Source organism: Myotis yumanensis, unplaced genomic scaffold, assembly GCF_028538775.1.
Source record: "Myotis yumanensis isolate MYYU_CA2020_CCGP unplaced genomic scaffold, mMyoYum1.0.hap1 SCAF_11, whole genome shotgun sequence".
Lineage (NCBI taxonomy): Eukaryota > Metazoa > Chordata > Mammalia > Chiroptera > Vespertilionidae > Myotis > Myotis yumanensis.
The window spans coordinates 55,489,742-55,506,831 of record NW_027223762.1 but is presented as its reverse complement, the minus strand read 5'-3'; positions in this window follow the sequence as shown (position 1 = coordinate 55,506,831).

The window sequence follows — 17,090 nt, the reverse complement described above, 5'->3', positions numbered from 1 at the left end:
TGAAAAACTTAATTCCCTTTGTATATTTTTAAGTTGATCCAAAGTACTTCATCATGAGCTCGTCTTATTTAAGTTAGGTTCTGCCTATTAGATCACCAAAACATAGAGTCAAGTAGGCCCAAAAATAACCCATAGTAAGACAAGTGGTACATTCAGAATTGGGCATGAGTAGGGCCAAGGGTACTGATAAGCTACACTGCAGATCGCCTAGACATCCATGCCACCTACCATTTTGCACCAACATGTAGGGAGCAGCTCTAGAATTAAGCCTCAGACTGACCTGTGGCAGAGCCACAAACAAGTCCCAGTTTAGAGGGCAGAGCCCTCTTAGCATAATTAAGCTCAACCTTATAGGCTCCCTAGATCCTTCCTGAGTAGCTAATGGGCTGTGGGCGATGCAGCAAGTGCTGCCAAAACAAGTGAAACTCACAAGAATATTGTAACTATGTTGACCACTACCTTGTTTTTCTCTGACCATCAAATAAAACCTCAGCTTGCTGGCTGGATCCTGCTCTGTGGCCTCATCCAGGCACAGGAAATCTACCCAGCCCCAGCTATCCTGCGTGCCCCCCCTCCCTCCCCTCAGGCTCACCGACCCCTTGGCTATTCTGGCACAGCACAACACCTCTCCCTTAGCTTACACATATGACTGCATAAGACATGGGTCCCTTTATGACCAGCTGACCAAGGAGGGGGGAAAAAAAGCAAAGTTTGATTTACTGATATGTCTGAATGGTATGTGGGTGCAAGCCAAAAATGAATGATGGCTGTACTATAGCTCCACTCTGGGGTGATCTTGAAAGACAGTGGCAAGGGAAATTCTCCCAATGGATAAATTCTCTCATTGGCGTACCTGGTCATTCACTTGGCATGGACAGAAATGTAGCCAAGGTTAGAATATATACAAACTCATGTCACCAGCTGTTGGCTTGGCTGGTTGACCAGGTCCTGGGAGGAGAAAGATTAGAATATCAAAGACGAGGACTGGGTGGATAGACTATGTAGGTGAGAAAGAAATGTGTGGAATCCCTCCAGATAGCATCTTCATGAAAGAGGCACTGAACAACTAAGTAGAGAGAATGACTCACCAATTAATGTCAGATGCTACTAGCCATCTCATTACTGGCACAATGGGAACATGGAGTAGCCATGGTGGCAGAGATGGGAGCCATACATGGACCCCAGAGCATGGGCTCCATTCACAAAGGCTGAAAGAGATACTGCCATTGCTGAATGTCCAACCTGCCAGCAGCAAATTCAGTGCTGCCCCCCGCCCCCCTGCCCCCCTCCCCCCTCCCAAAATAGCTGTCTTCCTCTGGGAGAGCAACCAGCCACTTAATGACAAGATGACTAGATTGGATACCTTCCGTCCTGGAAATGGCAGCAATTTATTTTGACTGCAGGTATCACATTCTGGATATGGTTTGCTTTTTCTGCCTGTAGGGCCTCAGCCAGCACCACTATCTTGTGTTTACTGAATGTCTGACCCATTGGTAGATCCCACATAACATCATATCAGACCAAAGGACCCCTTACACAGCAAAGGAGTCATGACAGTGGGACAGGACCATGGGATCCACTAGCCCTATGTCATTCTGTACCATCCAGAAGATGCCAGCCTGAACAGAGAGAAGGAATGGCCTGTGACGGCATAGCTGGGATGCCAGCACAGAAATGCTACCATCTAAGGATGGGGCACCATCTTCCAGGACACAGTGTATACCAGCAGTTGACAAACTTTTGGACCTCACAGACCACTAAATTCATAATTTTAAATCCTGTGGACCACTAATATGATTTTTTAAAAAGATAAATACATTTGTAAAATAATGATCTGAGACCTTCCATTTTATTAATATGAAATGCACCTATTTGTTATAACAACATTATAAATACTTACTTAATCATAACAAAATCTTCAGAGGTTGCTTAATCGAAACAAATTTATTAAAGTAAGCTTAATTTTTACAAAATAATTGAAGCTTATTTAAGTATTACACATTTTTACAGTGTGATATTTGCTCCTGTTTGTTTGAAATAAGTTAATGGATTTTTGGCTGCAATGATGTTACTGCAAGACAGAGAGCCATATTTATTTCAAGCTGAGACCAGTTCTGAGTTTTAATTGCTGTGACAGATGAAAATGTTTTTTTGCACAAATATGTTGTTGAAAATTGAATCAAAATTTTCATTGCTTTTTCACTCAGCAATGGGTATTCGCTTTTAATGGAGATCCAAAAATGAAGTCTTGATAAGGATGACTGGAATTTAGCTTTGAGACTGTTGTCAGATGATAGATCGATGAGGCTTTCTTTTTTATTCACACTTAAATTGCTATCTTCAATGTTTGCTGCAGCTGGATCTATTATCCATGTATTACCATGTCTGGGATCTTCTTTCTTTGGGTAATAACGACCAAAAGATTCTGTGAGTGATTGTAAGTGCTGTTGAACAAGGGTTACTAGTACCACCTGCCAGTTGATATCCTTCTCTCTTATATATTCATCAAAGTTTGAAAACATTTGCAGATCTTCTTCAGGCAACCGCGTTTGCCACAGTAATATTTTCTTTTGAAAAGCATACATTTTACCTCGTAGTGTGAACACATCCTTACATTGTCCTTGCAAGGATATGTTTAGTTCATTTAATAGCGAAAAAAATATCTGCCGGGTATGCAAGCTTGGCTACCCACACATCGTCAGAGAAGAGTTCTTGTAATTTCGGATTATTTTGCTGCTGGAAAAATATTTTTACTTCGCGTAGAGCGAACAGTCGGGTTAATATCTTGCCCCTTGACAGCCATCTCACCTCAGCGTGAAGAAGGTGAGTATACTGGACACCCATTTCTTCACAAAGTGCCTCAAATATTCGAGGATTAAGCTCTTTGTGTCGAATTTCATTTATAATTTTAATGACATCTGGTAATACTTTGTGTAATTCTGGGGACATTTTTCCCCCCGCAAGTTGCTCATTATGTATAATGCAGTGTATAGACAAAATGTCTGGGTGACCAACATTTTTCACCTTTGCAACAATTCCTGAAAGATGTCCAGTCATGTTTGCAGCACCGTCTGTACATATCCCAATACATTTTTCCCATTCAGTTCCGTGTTCCAGGGAATAACTATTAAGTGCTTCAAAAATCTCAGAGCTAGTTGTTCCACCTGGCAAGTTGAGTGAACAAAGTAGTTCTTCCTGTAACTCTCCTTTACACTCATCCCTCACAAAGCAAAGGAGAAGTGCCTTGTTACTTACATCCGTTCATTCAGGTTGAATTGAATAAAATGGTAAATTTTTCACCATTTTTATAACTTGATTTTCAATATCTTCAGCCATGTCTTCAATTCTGCATTTGACAGTGTTAGCGGATATAGGAATTGCTTTCAGTTTTTGGACAGCCTGCCTTCCCAAAACCTCTTCACAGGCTTGTAACATGCAAGGCTTAATTAATTCTTCTCCAATCGTATTCAATTTTTTTCTCAATCTGAAGTACTATCAGATAAGAAGACTTTAAAAGGATTTATCTCCAAAAGTCATTTTTTGTTAAAGCAATTACTTGCTTTTGCATATTTTCACGCACTTTGAAAATATTCAAGTGGTTTTTTAGCTAAATGCAGGTGTTTTGATTGCAAGTGTCTTTGAGTTTCGAAGGTTTCATAACATCATTGGATAAACTCTCAGAACACACAACACAAAGCGGCCGTGGATCCAGCTAACTACCAAGTTCTTGAACAAATCCAAATTTCAAGTAGTTCGAATCATATTTTCTTGATATTTTGAGTTTTTTCTTCTCTCCGCCTCCAGTTCAAATATTCTTCCTAATGGTGCCTGCCAAGGACTCTGGAGACTCATTCATTGATCAGCTCACGGTTAAGTGAAGTACACATATTACTATTGTTACTATTATCATTAGTTGCATTATCTTTTGTATTACTAAAGAAATGCAAAATATTCCTTTGCTTTTTTTCACTCATTATGGGTTTATTTCATTTGAATCTAAAACCAAACAAGAAATTATAGTTATTAAAGTCAAACTATTTTATGCCATTAAACATAACAGTTAAAGAAAATACACAGTTACATACAATACACAAATAAAACAATCAGATGAGAACCAGTAATCGTGGAGCGGGTGACTGCCATAATGGTCGAAACAATACAGATGCCACTTGCACCTCTCTTGTTTCCCCCCTCTCTAGTTACTGGAAAGGAGAATTCACAAAATATACTAGACCAGTGGTTCTCAACCTTCCTAATGCCGCGACCCTTTAATACAGTTCCTCATGTTGTGGTGACCCCCAACCATAAAATTATTTTCGTTGCGGACGGCTTCATAACTGTAATTTTGCTACTGTTATGAATCGTAATGTAAATATCTGATATGCAGGATGTATTTTCATTGTTACAAATTGAACATAATGAAAGCATAGTGATTAATCACAAAAACAATATGTAATTATAAGTGTTTTCCGATGGTCTTAGGCAACCCCTGTGAAAGGGTCATTCGACCCCCAAAGGGGTCCCGACCCACAGGTTGAGAACCTCTGTACTAGACTCTAGTACATTTCGTGAATTTAGTACAATGTAAAGGCAAAAATTGTCATTCAGTCAGAATATAAGAATTTCTTAGAATATTTTTGGTTTTATTACTTATTAGGATTAATAAAATGTAAAAAATGCAAATAATGTCCAAATTTTTCTACAGACCACCAAAATTTTCTTGTGGACCACCGGTTGGTGACCGCGGGTGTATACTCTATCAACAATCAATATGGTGCTATGTCCCAATAAGAAGAATGGATAGGTCCAGGGACCAAGGGGTGGAAGTAGGAGTGGCTCCTCTTGCCATTAATCCCAGTGATCCCACTGCAGGTATTTCTGTCACCACAACTCTGAGCTTTGAGGGGTTTGAAGCCCTGGTTCCCAAAAAGGAAATATTTCCATTAGAGGATAAGAGCAAAAGCCCTATTGAACTTTAATTTACACTTGCCACCAGGCACTTTGAACTCCTCATGTCAAGGGACTAGCAGACAAGAAGGGTGAGGCACCGTCCTGGAAGAAACAATTGACCCTGCTCATCAGGAAGAGCTAGGGCTTTGGTTACACAATGGAGCAAAAAAGATGTTTGGCACCCACATGATCCAGTTGGGTGTCTGTTACACCCTTGCTCAGTTTTAATGGTAAGTAGACAAGTACAGCAGCCCTGGCCTGAAAATGGCATGGTGACCAGAGGCTTAGCAAAGATCCTTCCTGAGGGTGAGAAGAATCTAAAATGGCCCTGGCCAGTTTGGCTCAGTAGATAAGTGTTGGCCTGCGGACTGAAGGGTGCCAGGTTCGGATCCTGTCAAGAGCACATGCCCGGGTTTCGGGCTCGATCCCCAGTAGGGAACATGCAGGAGGCAGCCAGTCAATGATTCTCTCATCATTGATGTTTCTATCTCTCTCCCTCGCCCTCTCTGAAATCAATAAAAATACATTTTTTTAAAAAATGGATCTACAATGGCTAGTAGAGGAGGGAGGTGACAATTATCATTTGGGGCTTCAAAACCAGCTGCAGAGGTTGGGACTGTGGTTTGTCCCATTAACGATCACTTTCCTCCAGGAAAAATAGAGCTGCTTCCAGAACTTACACAAAGAAGTAACGAGTAGCAAAGGAGTAATGGACAACGTGATAAACCATTTAGGTCCACCTTCATGACTAAAGGTAGTTGCTGGACGTGTAAAGCCGGCTAACAGCCCTCTTCGGGAATGTCCCCCAAGTGAAGAGAGCTACATAACCCAAGGCCATCCCTCCTTTCTGGGGACAGCAAGCATTCAAAGACTGGCTGAAGCTGGGGTATAAAGACTGTCCCGCAGGACACCTCAAAAGGCCGTTCTGCTTCAGAACTCTCTCAATGGGGTCAGCTGAGGCCTTTGTCGAAACTATACCCCACCTTCTCCCTCTGCCCCAAGGCTGCTTCCTTCCCTTCCTCCATAGGTGATGGACCTGAGAGCAGCCCCAATACCATCTCAAAGTCAGCCGTCCAGGGAACCCAACCTGCAACAGACTGTCATTGAGCTCAATAGAGTGCCTGTTCAGAGAAGTTGTATTGAGGTTTAGGTCATGGGTTCTCCATCTCTCTGACCAGGAAATGCTGGGGGCACTGCACACTCCCTTCTGCAGCCAGCCGTCTCCACTGTCCCTCAATAGATATCCTTGCCCTCTGTCCTGCCCTGCCTCGTGGCTTGCAGGTGAGATGACTGGACATCATCTCTCCCAGTTTGGGAACCTGGCAGAGAGTGAAGACGCACCAATTAGCAGTGTTGTATGTAGAAATTTCTCCCCAAGTACCAGGCTCCAACTGTCAGGCCACAAGGCAACAATAATTGCCTTTCCTTTCCTTCAAAGTGATATATAACCCGAAGCTCTATTATTCAGAATGGAAAGGGTTTACAGTGTCCATCCAGTTACTAATCAGTATGTGAATCTCTTCATAGCAGGCAATTTCCCCCTGATTCATAATCTAAAACAATTCATGAAAGCATCCGGGTTTGTCATCAAGGATGCAGCTGCATATAGGTCAACCCTTCTCAGAACCAGATGAAAATGCCCAGTGAAAATCTTCAGGCAGGCTCCACCAACCCTGCTCTGGGAGCAAGGCTTCCCTGCCTCCTGTAGGCAAGAATTTTACCAAGTGGACAGTGGAGGGCCTAGAGCTTGGAGTGAATTACATGAGACTCCTACCCCTCCCTCCCTTCATCCACCCCTCCCTCTCTCCCTTCCTTACAGTCAGCACTTTGCTGGCTCAGCTTTGGTTACTATCTGTCTCCAGCCTGGCCCAGTGCACAATGAGAAGAAGTCAAACAGCAGGGGCTGCCACACCTGAAGATGGACTGGCTCATTGCAAGGTAGCAGGTGCAGAGGAACCAAGCCAGCTGGAGCTGGGAGAGTATCTTAGGGTTCAGAGATGCAAAACCATGTGCCAGCAAGTCAGAACCCAAACACCAGGGTGTAGAGGTTCTGCATATAGCAGCCCAGGCCGGGAGGCAAATAGGAGGGTGGTCATTAGAGCCTTGAGACAACGGTAGGACCACAGTGGGGTGACAAGAAGCTGCATCTAAGAGTGTTGGCCTGAACGCTCTCAATCCTTCCTGCTTAGGACCTAGGTAGACCCATCTTAAATGCCACCTTTTACAAACCTTTGGAAACCTCACCTGTTGCCTTCTGCATGAGGGAGCTCTAATAGGGGTAATACTCCTGTCCTCTCGCTGCTCAGGAAAAGTAAAAGATGACCGCTCTGGTGATGGGGATGGGAAACTGGTCATGCATGGGCCAGTTCCTCCTTGTGAGTGTGAGCTGCCTGCAGGGTACAGAATCCCACTGCTCTTGCTGAGGTGGGCTCTATGACTACAGGGGCAGGGCAGCAGCTGGGGGTCTTTCTCTAGGTAGGGGGGTCAGCCTCATGGGATTTGTATTAGCCCAAACAAACCTAACACTGTGTACTCCAGCCCAGCCTCTCTATCAATAATACATTTTTGGACCCTGGCTGCCACTCCATTGTTTCTAGAGACCCTAGAATCGCTTTCCTGATCCCTTCAGTCCTGCCCTTGTCTGAGTTCCAACTGCATTTTTAAAAAATATATTTTATTGATTTTTTTACAGAGAGGAAGGGACAGGGATAGAGAGTTAGAAACATCAATGAGAGAGAAACATGGATCAGCTGCCTCCTGCACACTCCTACTGGGGACGTGCCCGCAACCAAGGTACATGCCCTTGACCAGAATCGAACCCAGGTCCTTTCAGTCCGCAGGCCGACACTCTATCCACCGGCCAAACCGGTTAGGGCCCCACTGCATTTTTTTGGTGTATATCTACTATGACATTAAATTATTTGGACAACTACCTTTTATCTCCTTCCCTCGCTAGTTGAAATCTAAGAGAAGACACTCTGGTATCAGCTGGGTAAACGAAGACTGAAGAGAAGAACTTGAAGAGAACGACATGGGGGAAATGTGACAGTGCCCTGTGATGCGTGTGCTGATGGGGCTGGAAACACACTTCTGTCAGGAACACCAACAGGAGCCTAACCCTATGGGGGAGGGGGCAGGTTAGGATGAAGGATGGCCTCAAGCCCAGAGTCTTCATTTCTGGGAAACATTTGCATTTCAGCCACTCAGCATCCATCCTCCCTCCCTCTAGTAAAAGTACTTCAGTTTCCTTTTTCTGGAACCTTCCCTCCCTCCTCATCCACCGAGGTTGACAAGTGACCCTAGGCCTGGCCACTCAGGGCACTGAATTGTCCTCAGGAACAAGGTCCATCCTAGGCCAGCCAAATCAGAATGAGCCCTGGGACATTTGTAAACTGCAAGGAAAGAGCTTTGTTTTCTGTTGAATTTGGTGCTCAGAGAGCCTGAGGCTAAGCTGCTCTCTTACTGCCACTAGGGAAGAGCCTGGTTGGGAAGTGGAGCAACTTTAAAAAAAAAATATATATATATATGTTTATTGATTTCAGAGAGGAAGGGAGAGAGAGAGAGAGAGAGAGAGAGAGAACCATTGATCGGCTGCCTCCTGCAGGCCCCCAACCGGGGATTGAGCCTACAACCTGGAATCGAATCTGGGACCCTTTAGTCTGCAGGCCACCGCTCTATCCACTGAGCCAAACTGGCTAGGGCAGGAAATGGAGCAACTTATACCTCAGTGCTGGGAGGTGGGGACAGTCATCTCCACCTACAGCACTAGGTCACACAGCTAGGAGATGTGAGTGTCCTCACATCAGTGCTGGGAGCTGGGGACAACCAGCTCCCACCTACAGCTAGGGGCTGGACGTGTGGAATTTGACCTCTTGTTTGGGGGACTTCTGAGCTCTCCTGCTTAGCCACCTTCTCATAAGAAAGGGGTTTGCCCTCGGTCTGTGCCTCTTCACAGGACACTGGTCCACAACTGCAGCTACTGCATGTTCTACCACAAAATGCTGGGCCTCAGCAAAAGCCCCTCCCGGCTGCCTCCTGGGCAATGGCCAATTATCCACATAGACAGGTCTGTTTTTCAGAATGGCTAGAGGGAGCATACGTGGGCAAGTGGCCAGCCCTGATGGCCCACATCAGAGATGGCTGGTCTTGCTCTTTGTGGAAGCTGGCTGAATGTGAGGCACTCTGTGTGAATTATATAGAGCTTATCTTCCCACGGAGCAGGGGTGGGGAATGTCCAGCCTGCGAGTCATATGGCCCTGCCAAGGCATTAGGGGTGAGCTAATTAAGTGAGCAAATACAGCAGGCTAATTTTTAAGTTGATAATTTTGTATGGCCTGTGAATGATGTTATAAATATCCAAATGGCCTTTGGCAGAAAAAAGGTTCCCTACCCCTGCCATAGAGGCTACAAATATGAGTAGGACAATCATTTAACCAGGGCTTACAAGGGAATTTAAGGCTTTAAAATATCTGCACATTGTGTCAGAACCTTTGAGGTTTAATGAAGGACACTAATAGGTAGTGGAATTCTAAGTGAATAATTAACATTTTAATTTATGGATACATGGCTCTGAAATTTTTGAGAAAAAAATGCATCCCAGAAATAAATAAGTTAGTTGGGAACTTATTTAGTTAAAAAACTGGTCTCTTCAGTTGAAATACTCCAAGATCAAAGCCATTTCTGTGGAGCAAAGGTAGTTTTTGTTCACACCTGATGGAAGAACAGACTAAAAATTCACCAGCAAAAAAAAACTACAGGCAAATATCCCTTATTAATATAAATGCAAACCACCTCAATATTACATTAGCTAATGTAAAACTACTTCTATTTGCAGATGGCATGATTTTATATATAGAAATTATTAAGTAATTAAAAATAGAAGCCAAAAGAAATTGTTAGAGCTAATTAATGGATTTAGAAAAGCTTTAGTATACTGTATCAACACTCAAATATTGTCATTCAATACAACTATAGAGATGAACAATTGCTATAATTCTATAGTAATGAGTAAGCTGAGAAAAACAATTCCATTTGTAAAAGCATCAAAAACAATACTTAAAAATGTATCCAACTAGGAGACACTAGACTTGCACTCTGTAAATGACAGAATATTTCTGAAGGATACTAAACAGGCCATAAATGAAGACATCCCAAGCTTATGGATTGAAAGACTTAATAAGGTCACACAGAAATACGCCTTAAAGTAATCTACACTTTCGATGCAATCACTATAAAATTGCAACAAATCGTTGCTGCAGAAACAAAAAAGCTAATTCTAAAAATGTATGTGGAATTGCCAAAACAATGTTGAAAAAGGAGAAAAAAGCTAGAAGATCAGCACTTTGTAATTTTCTTACTACAAAGCAACTGTGACAAAGCAGTGCATTTCTTGATATAAAGATAAACATATAGATCAATGGAATAGATGGTTTTTTTTCTTCACAGAATGTCAAGATCACTGCATGTGGAAGAAACAGTGTCTTTTAAAAAAATATATTTTATTGATTTTTTACAGAGAGGAAGGGAGAGGGATAGAAAGTTAGAAACATCGATGAGAGCAAAACATCAATCAGCTGCCTCCTGCACACACCCACTGGGGATGTGCCGCAACCAAGGTACGTGCCTTTGACTGGGATCGAACCTGGGACCCTTCCGTCCGCAGGCTGACACTCTATCCACTGAGCCAAACCAGTTAGGGCGAAACAGTGTCTTTAACACATGGTGCTGGGAATACTGGATATACACATGCAAAAGAATGAATGTGAATCCTTTTGTCATACCATGTACAAAAACTAAAAGTGGAGGAAACATAAATTTAAGAGCTGGAAGTTAAAATTCTTAAAAGAAAACAAAGGGGTAAATTGTATAATGTTGGATTTGGTAATGGATTCTTAGATATAAAATCCAAAGCCTAAGCAAGAAAAGAAACAATAAATTCCTGAGACTTAATTTATTAAGACTTCGTAAATAAGATACACTTATTCCTGGGAAGCTCACACCTGAAGCCATCCTGGCTTCCTTTATTTCTGATCCTCTGAGCAGAGAGGATGCTGGGAGGGAGGTTCAGAGAGGACCCAGCCCTGCTTTTTAGCCTCTGTTTTCTCCAGCCTCTTTTTTCTCTACCTTTCCAACCAAGGCTTTAAAAATAAATCCTAATGGGCTAGCCACTCGGGAAGCAAAAATAGAGTTGGATTTCTTATACTAAAATTATAACAGAATAAAAGGAGATAAAAAGACTAAAATACCAGGGGGGAAAACATAAATGGCTTTTTAAAAAAAACTTGTGCAACCAGATATTTAAAGAAAAACACTGAAACATTTAACACTGTAACACTTGTATATGGCAAAAATGAAATAAAACAAAAATAAACAACTTCAAAGCAGATAACCAGAGGAAAAAAATACAAGTAAACACATGACAAAATGCTAGTACCCTTAATATGCAAAGGACAATTACAAATTTTAAAAAGGAAATACCTCAATAAAAATGGGTAAAAAACAGTCATACAAATGGCCAATCATATGAAAAACTAGAGGCCTGGTGCATGAAAATTCATGCACTGGAGGGGGTGTCCCTCAGCCCAGCCTGCCCCCTCTCACAGTCCGGGAGTCCTCAGGGGCAGGAGGCAACCCAGCGATCAGGGGAAGGTGACACCCCCATCACACCTCTGCTGCTGCCACTGCCAGAAGTGCAAGCCTCAGCCAGCCCTTGTTACCTGAGCCTCGGGCGGCCCTGGGAGGCTGGGTAGCTGCCATCTAAGTTTGGCCTGTACCTGGGGCATCAGCTGGGCAGCTGCCATCAGAGGCTTGCCTGTGCTGGGGGATTAAGGGTGGGTCCAGTCACACTGTGCACCTGCCACCCCTCCGGCGGGGCTGAAAGGACTGAAGGACTCTGGTAGGGCTGAGGGGTCTGGGTGCCACCATCTTTGTGACAGCATGATGGTCAATTTGCATATTCCCTCTTTATTAGGATAAAACTGCTTGCCCTACCAGTGTGGCTCATTGACCAGTAGTTGAGCATCAACCTATGAATCAGGAGATCGCTGGTTCAATTCCCAGTCAGGGCACATGCCAGGATTGCGGGCTTGATCCCCAGTAGTGGGTGTGCAGGAGGCAGCCAATCAATGATTCTCTCTCATCATTGATGTTTCTCTCTCTCCCCTCCTCCCCATCTCTCTGAAATCAATAAAAATGTATTTTTTGACAGGAAGGGTGGCTGAGGAGAGATTCTTCAACTAGAAAGAAAGAGAACAGCATACCGAGGCTCAGAGGAGGCGCAGTATGGAAAATACAAAGCGGTTGCTGGGATTCTGAGAAGCAGAGCCTCTGGGAACAGGACTGAGAGCAGCCATAACTGCTCCTCCGCCCGCCCTGTTGATCCCCTGTGACCCACCCCACCCAAGCCCTGCGCAGAGCCATTTGCTGGATAGCCTCAGGCAAAGGCTAGATTAGCACCTCTCCAGAGGACAGAAGTTTTCCCACTGCAGATACAGGTGATTCTCACAGCCAGCGGCCTGGTGGTCAAATCCCTCTAGTATTAACTACAACAATCAAGGCTTAACTAGAATAAGACTGCGCACAAAGACCACTAGGGGGTGCACCAAGAAAGCATAAAAAATGTGGAGACAAAAAAACATGACAGAAATGGAGGATATAGAGCTAAAAAACGCAATTTTGAGGGCTTGCAATAATGTGCTAGAAGCTGCCAATAAACTTGATGAGAGCCTCACGAAATCTAATGAGACCCTCAATGCTGTGATAAAGAACCAACTAGAAATTAAGCATACACGGACTGAAATAAAGAATATTATACAGACACCCAATAGCAGACCAGAGGAGCACAAGAATCAAGTCAAAGATTTGAAATGCAAAGAAGCAAAAAACACCCAACTGGAAAAGCAAAATGAAAAAAGAATCTGAAAATACGAAGATAGTGTAAGAAGCCTCTGGGACAGCTTCAAGCGTACAAACATCAGAATTATAGGGGTGCCAGAAGGTGAGAGACAGCAAGATATTGAAAACCTATTTGAAGAAATAATGGCAGAAAACTTCCCCCACCTGGTGAAAGAAATGGATTTACAGGTCCAAGAAGCGCAGAGAACCCCAAACAAAAGGAATCCAAAGAGGACCACACCAAGACACATCATAATTAAAATGCCAAGAGCAAAAGACAAAGAGAGAATCTTAAAAGCAGCAAGAGAAAGAGACTCAATTACCTACAAGGGAATACCCATACTACTGTCAGCTGATTTCTCAACAGAAACTTTGCAGGCCAGAAGGGAGTGGCAAGAAATATTCAAAGTGATGAATACCAAGAACCTACAACCAAGAATACTTTATCCAGCAAAGCTATCATTCAGAATTGAAGGTCAGATAAAGAGCTTCACAGATAAGGAAAAGCTAAAGGAGTTCATCACTACTACACCAGTATTATACAAAATGCTGAAAGGTATCCTTTAAGAAGAGGAAGAAGAAAAAGGTAAAGATACAAATTGTGAACAACAAACATGCATCTATCAACAAGTGAATCTAAGAATCAAGTGAATAAATAATCTGATGTACAGAATGAACTGGTGATTCTAATGAATCAGGGACATAGAAAGGGAATGGACTGTCTATTCTTGGGGGGGAAAGGGGAGTGGGAGATGCGGGAAGAGACTGGACAAAATCGTGCACCTATAGCCCTGACTGGTTTGGCTCAGTGGATAGAGCGTCGGCCTGCGGACCAAAGGGTCCCTGGTTCGATTCCAGTCAAGGGCATGTACCTTGGTTGCGGGCATATCCCCAGTAGGGGGTGTGCAGGAGGCAGCTGATCGATGTTCCTCTATCATCGATGTTTCTAACTCTCTATCCCTCTCCCTTCCTTGCTGAAAAAATAAATAAAAAATATTTTAAAAAATCGTGCACCTATGGATGAGGATAGTGGGTGGGGAGTGAGGGCGGAGGGTGGGGCGGGAACTGGGAGGAGGGGAGTTATGGGGGGGAAAAAAGAGGAACAAATGTAATCTGAACAATAAAGATTTAATTAAAAAAAAAAAGAAAACCTATTTGAAGAAATAATGACAGAAAACTTCCCACACCTGGTGAAAGAAATAGAATTACAGGTCCAGGAAGCGCAGAGAACCCCAAACAAAAGGAATCCAAAGAGGACCACACCAAAACACATCATAATTAAAATGCCAAGAGCAAAAGACAAAGAGAGAATCTTAAAAGCAGCAAGAGAAAGAAACTCAGTTACCTATAAGGGAGTACCCATACGACTGTCAGCTGATTTCTCAACAGAAACTTTGCAGGCCAGAAGGGAGTGGCAAAAACTATTCAAAGTGATGGATGCCAAGAACCTAAAACCAAGATTACTTTATCCAGCAAAGCTATCATTCAGAATTGAAGGTCAGATAAAGAGCTTCACAGATAAGGAAAAGCTAAAGGAGTTCATCACCACTAAACCAGTATTATATGAAATGGTGAAAGGTATCTTTTAAGAAGAGGAAGAAGAAAAAGGTAAAGATACAAATTATGAACAACAAATATGCATCTATCAACAAATGAATCTAAGAATCAAGTGAATAAATAATCTGAGGAACAGAATGAACTGTTGATTATAATAGAATCAGGGACATAGAAAGGGAATGGACTGACTACTCTTGGGGGGGGAAGGGGTGTGGGAGATGCGGAAAGAGACTGGACAAAAATCATACACCTATGGATGAGGACAGTGGGTTGGGAGTGAGGGCAGAGGGTGGGGTGGGAGCTGGAAGGAGGGGAGTTATGGGGGGGAAAAAAGAGGAACAAATGTAATAATCTGAACAATAAAGATTTAATAAAAAAATGTATTTTTTTAAAATAATAAAACTGATTGATATTATATAGCTTGATTGATATGATTTGTTTGTTTACAAAACTTGGTATATACCAAGATTTATTTATTTATTAATGCTGACAAAGGTGTTTGTGGGAGGGTAAACTGGTACATTTCCAAGGGGAACTTCAGTAATCGAAATCTCAAAATAGTAAATGTATACATCTTTTACTCAAGGACACATACATCTTTTACTTCTAGGAATATATATACTAAGAAAATAATTAGCCAACTGCATGAGGCTGAATGCGCAACATGTTCATTAAAGCATCCTCGATATCCTATATAATAAAACCTTAATATGCAAATCAACTGAGCAGTGGAATGACTGGTCGCTATGAACTGACCACCAGGGGCAGACACTCAATGCAGGAGCTGCCCCCTGGTGGTCAGTGCGCTTCCACAGGGGGAGCACCACTCAGCCAGAAGCCAGGCTCACAGCTGGTGAGAGCAGTGGCGATGGCAGGAGTCTCTGTGGCAGCACTAAGGAGCAGCAAGCCAAGCAGTAGGGAGCAGCAAGCAGGAGAGGGATCCTGGACTGTGAGAGGGCACAGGCTGGGCTGAGGGACACCCCCCTCCAGTGCAAGAATTTTGTGCACCGGGCCTCTAGTATATATATATGAAATCATTCGTCTTTCAATATGTAAAAGAATAATTTTTAGCTATAGGCCAAATTTTCCTTGGCTCATTATGACACTTAGTGTTATTAAATAAGTTATGGGGTACTGATCATTTGGAATGCGTTTGCCATTACACATGATAATGTAACTAAGTATTATCATAAAAATAGGTCTCAGAATATATTTAACATTAGCAATAAAACAGAACTATCTCTAAATCCACAAAAATATTGTGATTTGAAAGTATATTCATCAAAAAGTTAACAGTGCTTTATTTGTGTGTGGCTGGATTTAAGATAGTTTACTTCCTTTGTATATTTTTAAAACTTTTATATGGCAAGAATGTTTTGATTTAAAATCAGAAAAACACAAACTTTTTTTCACACAAGAAAACATTAAGCCCTGCCTTTCAAATATGTCCACTTCAGCACTTGACTGCTAAGGCAGGAGATATATAGAAATGTAGAAACAATAGATATGTAGATTAAAAGATATACAGCATATATAGAAATATAGAAATGTTGCTCAGTGAGAACAAGGGGAAAGCTACATTCTGAGATTGAAGATAAACTAGCCCAGCCAGATGGCTCAGTTGATTGGAGTATTATCCAGTGCACCAAAAGTTTGCAGGTTTGGCCGTAACCAGTTTGCTCAGTGGATAGAGCATCGGCCTGCGGACTGAAGGGTTCCAGGTTCGATTCTGGTCAAGGGCATGTACCTTGGTTGCGGGCACATCCCCAGTAGGGAGTGTCGATATTTCTCTCTCATCGATGTTTCTAACTCTCTATCCCTCTTCCTTCCTCTCTGTAAAAAAATCAATAAAATATATATATATTTTTAAAAAAGTTTGCAGGTTTGATTCCCGGTCTGGGTGTGTACAGAAGGCACCTGACCAATTTTTCTCTCCCCCTCTCTCTAAAAAAATCAATAAAAACATATCCTCAGGTGAGGTTTAAAGAAAGAAGAAAAAAAAAAGCCTGAACTATAGGGTTCTTACTTTCCTTTGGAGTGGCAGGGTCCTTTTAAATAGCCCTGGTAAGAAGGACACTGAGAACTATCCATAACAATACACACTATAAACATTCAAAACACAAAAGCAGCAATCGGCTAAGGATTTGGGTTTTCCATGTCGCAAGCACTATAGAGCGTCTCTGCCTAGAACAGACTCTTCCCCAAGCTCGCACTTGCAGTAAATGTAGTCATATTTCAATGACATTCATCTCATTCTGCCACTTTTCCCAATGCTCTTATTTTTAACCATCACCATGGGAACATTTGTCCTCGGATTCGCTGATGAGTTTTCAGGCCAGGAGTGTGGCTTTTAAGAGGACAGTATCCTTAATCCCATGGCTGATTTTAAAAATGAATTAGCAACCTATAACTAAAACCATGTAGCACAGGCAACCTCAGTGGGCTAAAGATAGCAATGCAGCACTAGTTCAGGTACCAGGATATATCAGCCCTGGTGCTGAAAGGCAGGAGATGCAGAGCAAGGTTCAGATCCTGGCATTGTGGCCTTGCCAGTCACTTCAAAGTCCTGCACCACAGTCCCTATGCAAAGTGGCATGAGTCTTAGAGTCCTCTCGGGCAGGCCCACCTAGCAGGGGTGACCAGAGTCAATGCAGGGCTCTGCTCCTCTGGGAGCACCCTGGGTGGCAGCT